Source organism: Stenella coeruleoalba (genome assembly GCF_951394435.1).
Source record: "Stenella coeruleoalba genome assembly, chromosome: 20".
NCBI classification, from domain to species: Eukaryota; Metazoa; Chordata; class Mammalia; order Artiodactyla; family Delphinidae; genus Stenella; species Stenella coeruleoalba.
In genome coordinates, this window is record NC_137166.1 from 55,863,339 (window position 1) to 55,869,883 (window position 6,545).

A 6,545-nucleotide genomic window follows, 5' to 3' on the forward strand; every position below is an offset into this window, starting at 1 on the left:
GGGGGGAGGAACTTGACCCCTGTTTCAGAAAGGGCATTGAGGCTCAGAGAGGGCAAGCCCCTTGCCTCAGTCCACAGAGAAGAGCTGCGGGGACTCAGAATAACAATGCAAATTCCTCGGCGTCAGACTTGGCCTGGGGTTCCAGGTTAGGCTTCCACGATGGGCCCCCGCTGAATGTCCTTAGGTGGGCCTCCTCCTCTCTCAGCCTCAGCTTGTAAACTGGGGGCTGTCTTGGAAGACCCCCCCAAGTTGTATTCTGGCTGCTGCAGCCTCAGGCAGGGAACCATTCCCTCCTCCCCACCTCTCCCCAGACTGGAGCCTGGCTCAGAGGTCCTGGAAGGTCATGGAGCTGCTGCCCCCGCAGTCCTGCAAAGGCCAGCAGGGTCCAGTTACTTGCTGGGGGCGGGGAAGGATATTGTCCGAGGGTCTTGATAGATGAACTGTCTGCCCCTGCCAACAGATGAAGAAGCACACTGAGAGTCCTGTTCCCCGGGTCTCATTAAGCCCTAAGACTTAAATAACTGCTGACTAGTAACCTGGGGAGGGCCTCTGCTAGTCGGGACTCCAAGTGTGGCACCCCAACTTGGAAGCAAGAGGTCCCCTTTTTCGTTCCCAGGTAGGAGCAGGTGCACCCCTACTCCAGGTCACCCCAGAGGGCCCCACTGGGGATTCAGGCTCCTGGCGGCCCTCTGCAAGCCAGGGTTGGGGGAGCTACTGGGCACTCGGGCCCGAGGTCCCTCCACCCTCTGCCACCTCCTGCCAGCCCTAAAGAAGCGGGTGCTTAATTATCCGGTCACTCTATCCCTGCTTGGCCAGGCAGCTAAGCCCAAACATCTGGCCTCGGGGCCCATGGCCAGGATAGGAGGCCAGCCCCCACCTACTGCTGGCCCTGACCCTGGACACCTCCCACAGGACATCTGAACCTGATCCTGTGCCTGCCAGCTTGCAACAAGCCCAAAACAGTAGCTTCAGAGGCCTAGCGATCTTGATGCAGAGAAAACATTTGACAAAATTAACACCCATTCATGGTTTACAAACAAGCGCACACACGCACTCTTCGCAAAGTAGGAGCAGAGGGAACATCCGTAATCAGACAAAGGGTGGAAAGGGAGGCACAGATCTGTCGTTTCCCACAGGCGATACGACTGACCACATAGAAAACCGCAAAGAATCGAGCGGACAAGTGTTTAGCATTAATGAGCGTTTAGCTGGGACGTGGGATCAATACTCTAAAATCCTGTTCTCACAATTCCTTGCACCTCAAAGTGCGACCCATGGACCAGAAGTGTCGGCCACCCCTGGGAGCTGGTTAGAAAAGCAGAATTTCGGGTGCCACCCAGACCCACCGGATCAGAATCTGCGTTTTAACAAGGTCAGGGGTTAGGGGTGCAGGGTGGGGTGGTGGTGATGCGTGGGTGCTGCCCAAGTCGTTTGCATGTCTGTACTTGAGCTGAACGAATGCAGAGAACAGTGTCTCTGAGGCCCTACAAGGCTGGCGCCCTTCTGGGTCCCAGGTAAACGCTTTCCTGCAAGGAGGGTGTGGGTTGGTTGCAGCCCCACAGCTTTAACGTTCTGCGGCCATGAGTCGATCTGATGCACATTGCGATTTTTTCGATTTTTGGGGTTTTTTGGGCCACACTGTGGCATGCGGGACCTAGTACCCTAACCAGGGATCAAACCCGGGCCCCCTGCATTGGAACCACTGGACCACCAGGGAAGTCCTGTGCATCACATGATTTTTGATTTTGTGTTTGCAATGGATGATTCTGTGTTTTGAGGTCAATGAGACAAGGAAGCATTCTCTGGGCGCTGGGAGCGGGGAGTCATGCAAAGCCCCACATCCCCTATAGGTTCTGGTGGCCAGACCCGTGGCTATCCAGCTTCAGGCAGGCTCCACGACCCCCTACCCCTTGAGGGTCTGCCAGTGATTATCCTGGTGCCCAGGGAACATGACATTCAGTAGCAAAGGGGGGGGCTGGGGAGGGAAAAAGCGTTTTTTTGTTTTTTTTTTTGCCGTACGCGGGCCTCTCGCTGTTGTGGCCTCTCCCGTTGCGGAGCACAGGCTCCGGACGCGCAGGCTCAGCGGCCATGGCTCACGGGCCCAGCCGCTCCGCGGCACGTGGGATCTTCCCGGACCGGGGCACGAACCCGCGTCCCCTGCATCGGCAGGCGGACTCTCAACCACTGCGCCACCAGGGAAGCCCAAAAGCTTTTATTTAAAAACAAGAAACCCTACGTTTTCTCTTTTAAAATATTTATCTAGTTATTTATCTAGTTGGCTGCGCCGGGTCTTAGTCACGGCACGCGGGATCTTCATTGCAGCATGTGGACTCTTGGTTGTGGCATGCGGGATCTAGTTCCCTGACCAGGGATCCAACCCGGGCCCCCTGCATTGGGAGCACGGAGTCTTAGCCACTGGACCACCAGGGAAGTCCCACGTTTTCATTTTGTACTGGACACCCACACATTTTGTAACTGGTCCTGCTTGTATACTTGGGGTTCCCCAGCTGGGGTGTAGCCAGAGCTTCCTTGGTGATCACGGGCCCAGGTACACTTTGTGGGGTCGGGGGTGAGTGGGGAGTCAAGACCAAAGGCTTTGGAATCAGATTCAGCCACCTTTTGACTTTAGGGTCTTTGGAAAGTAGGGGCCTCGACAGTCTCGTCTGTAAAACGGAGAGAGACGTGAACGGGTCCTGTGTGAAGAGTGGGTCCTGAATTCAGCACTATTAGAAAAAGGGCAGGATTTTTCCTTTTTCATTTTCTTTTTAATGTGAACTCAGAGGCTCAGAGAAGGAAAGGAAACTAATCAAGGTCACAGCATGAGAACCTTGGAAATGCCTGTTTTAGTTTTTTTCTTTTAAGCAGCTTCATTGAGATGAAATTTATATGCCAATGTCACCCTTCTAAAAATTTTATTGAAATATGGTTAATTTACAGTGTGTTAATTTCAGGTGTACAGCAAAGTGATTCAGTTATACATACATCTATTCTTTCTTAGAGTATATATATATATATATATATATATATATATATATATTCTTTTTTAGATTCTTTTCCATTATAGGTTGTTACAAGATACTGAGTATAGTTCACTGTGCTATACAGTAGGACCTTGTTGGTTATCTATTTTATATATAGTGGTGTGTATATTTTAACCCCAAACTCCTAATTTATCCCTCCCTCCCCCTTTCCCCTTTGGTAATCGTAAGTTTGTTTTCTAAGTCTGAGTGTATTTCTGTTTCGTAAATAAGTTCATTTTATCATGTTTTTAGAGTCCATGTATGTGATATCATATGATATTTGTTTTTCTCTGACTTCGCTTAGTATGATAATCTCTAGGTCCATCCAAAGTTCACCCTTTTTACATGTACAATTCAATGACTTTTAATGCACTCAGAGAATTGTGCAACATTTAGCACAATCTAATTTTAGAGCTTTTCCACCACTATCGCCACCCCTAAAAAGCAAGCCTGTACCCATGAGCAGTCAGTCACTCCCCATTTCCCCTGGCAATCACTAATCTTTCTTCCTCTGTGGATACACAGAATCCTACAGTAGGTCATCTTCTGTGACTGGCTCTGGGTTTTTGAGGTTCATCCGTGATGCAGCATGTGTCAGTGCTTCCTTCCTTTTTATGGCTGAGTAATACTCCACTGGATGGATAGACCACATTTCTTTTTTTTTTTCTGCACCACGCGACTTATGAAATCTTAGTTCCCCAACTAGGGATTGAACCTGGGCCCTCAGCAGTGAAAGCGTGGAGTCCTAACCACTGGACCGCCAGGGAATTCCCTAGACCACATTTCTTTTATCCCTTTGTTAGTGGCTTGACATTTGGGTTGTTCCCACTCTCGCTATTGTGAGCAATGTTGCCGTGAACATTTGTGTGGAGGCATGTTTTTAGTTCTCATGGGCATTTACCTAGGAGCAGAATTGCCGGGCCATAGCGTAGCTCCATGGTTAATTAACATTTTGAGGAACTGCCAGGCGGTCTTCCAAAGCAACTGCCCCATCTTTTACATTCTACCAGCCCCATAGGAGGGCTCCAACTTCTCCACCTCCTTGTCAGCACATGTTACTGTCTGTCTTTCCACTACGGCCCTTGCCTGGGTCCAAAAGCTTTCCGACCTTCCTTTCCATGTAGGTGTCCCAACTCGCATCTCCTCCAAGGGAGGGGTGGCCACCTCAGCAACACACACCCACATACTCACACTCATCCTTACTCTGTCACACTCACATCCACACTCACACATGTGTGCTCAGACCCCCAGTCCCCTCAAGACCCCTCCCCCAGGTCCTGACGGCCATAGGACACTCCTCCAGTTTAAGAGCATGGAGCTTGGGACTCCCCTGGCGGTCCAGCTGTTAAGACTCTGCACTTCCAACGCAGGGGGCGCAGGTTCGATCTCTGGTTGGGGAATGAAGATCGAGCATGGACCTTGGACAGTTGAAGAGCTGGCCTGGATTTGAATCCTCCCTCTGCCCAACGTTCTGTGTGACCTCAGGCAGGCACCTCGGCTGCTCTGGACCACCTGTGTCCACCCCTGAAGTGGGGAGGATCTAAGGGACCCCTTCCAGCGAGTTCAGGACGTGCCACCTGCTGGGAGCTGCTTGAGGGGTAAGCGGCTTCATTCGAGTAAAGTATTACGATTAGTATTATGTGTCTTGTCATTAAGTAACGCTAAATTAGCACCACCCCATCCACTCCTGTCTCTTCCTCCAGCCCTCCTGCGGGGGCCCATCGCTGGGTCATTATCACCTCGCGGTGTATCCCCAGCTGATGCCACCAATTAGCACCCTCTGTGCCCCCCCCAGACCCTGCTCCTCTCCACTCCCCCGCCCCTCAGCCCCACCCCACCCCCCAGCCACCTCCAGCTTTTTTGGGACACATTCTTGGCCTAATTGCTTGGGTTATTTCAGATTCACGGGTGAGGTGGCAGGAGGTTCCGCTCGTGCTCCCCCTACTGCACCCACCATCTTATTCTCCCCCTACTCCAGGAAGCTCACCTGGATTGCCAGGGACAGGGGCCCATGTCCCCAGGTCTCTGGACTGAACTTAGATTGAAAGGATCCTTGGGGTCACTCCACACAGGCTGCCTCCACCACACCCCTCCCCTCCAGGCAACACCTTGGTGGCCACAGCAGGGGCCCTGGGGGGTGCAGGGCCAGGGAGAGGATGACATATGATCCAGCCCTGAGTTGTAGCCATTCTCTAGGCGGGCGGCCAAGGAGGGCACAGAGAGGAAGAGAGAGTGTTTGCAAACAGGGCGGCTGCCAAGAAGGGGCCAGGGTGACGGGTGGCGGGGGCGGGTGGGTGTGAAGGAGAGGAGGGCCCAGCTGGTAACTGGCAGCCGCGCCTGTGACTTGTCTTCCCCCTGCTACACACACACACACACACACACACACCCCACACATGCAGGCCCAAGGCCTCACAGACACGCAAGCATCTCACTGCACACAGTGAGATGCACGCAGACTCTATTTTCTCCCCTCACCCAGGCAGTCACACGATTACATGAGCACACGGGGGCTCAGACGCTTGTAGACACACAAAGCCCACGCACTCATGTCATCTGCGTTCAAACCCTCATGTCTCTCTCTCTCCCACACACACAAACACACACCATTGTTTACACACACACGTGGGCTCAGACACTCATGGACACACAAATACCCAGAAATACACGCTCAAGTTCCTACCCACCTGAGAACAGCTGGACACTTCCCAGCTCTGGTGGCTAATCCCTCTCCTTCTCACACATATGTGTGCAGGGTAGGTGCAAACAGTGCTGACACACTCCCAGGGACACCACAAACGCACACGCGGAGCCAGCACCTCACAGGAGCGCCCGGTGGGACCACTGTCTGCCATTCTTTCTGCCTCTGTCTGTCTCTCCGTTTCTTTCTGTCTCTGTCTCTCCTCCACAACATGCTCTCCAGGGCACACAGGCACGCACACGCCGGCCTTCTCTTTCCCACACTGCCAGACCGACAGCGTCACGGGGACCTAAGTGCCAGATGGACTTTATTTGCAGAGAGCGGTTGGGGTGACAGAGAGACAAAGCACATTATTGAGAGGGCGTGGGCCCAGCATGTGGGGAGGAAGAGGGAGTTAGGCAGGGAGTGGAACCCAGCAAAACAGAAAAGACAAGGGCAGGAAGACAGGTATACATGGAGGGAGGCTGTGCAAAACCAGGGGGGTCCGTTTACTGAATAAGCATCTGTGGACCACCTACACGGGGCAGGATGACCCCTTCTACGTGGCATCCATCAGAGAGCAGGACAGGCTGAGATCCTGGGCCCCCGGGAGCCCACATTCCAGCCGGGCACACAGAATAACCACTACGAATAGATAAATTGTCCGGCTGGAAGGGAGTGAGTGTCACAGAGGAAAGGGGAGCGGAGCAAGAGTAGGGGGCTGGGAGTGCAGGCTGTAGTGTCCCGCGGTGGTGAGGGGCGGCCTGGCTGAGACAGCTTGGCAGGAGGTGCGGGAAAGCACCCAGAGCACCGCAGGCAAAGGGAGCAGCGGGTGCCAAGGCCCGGGG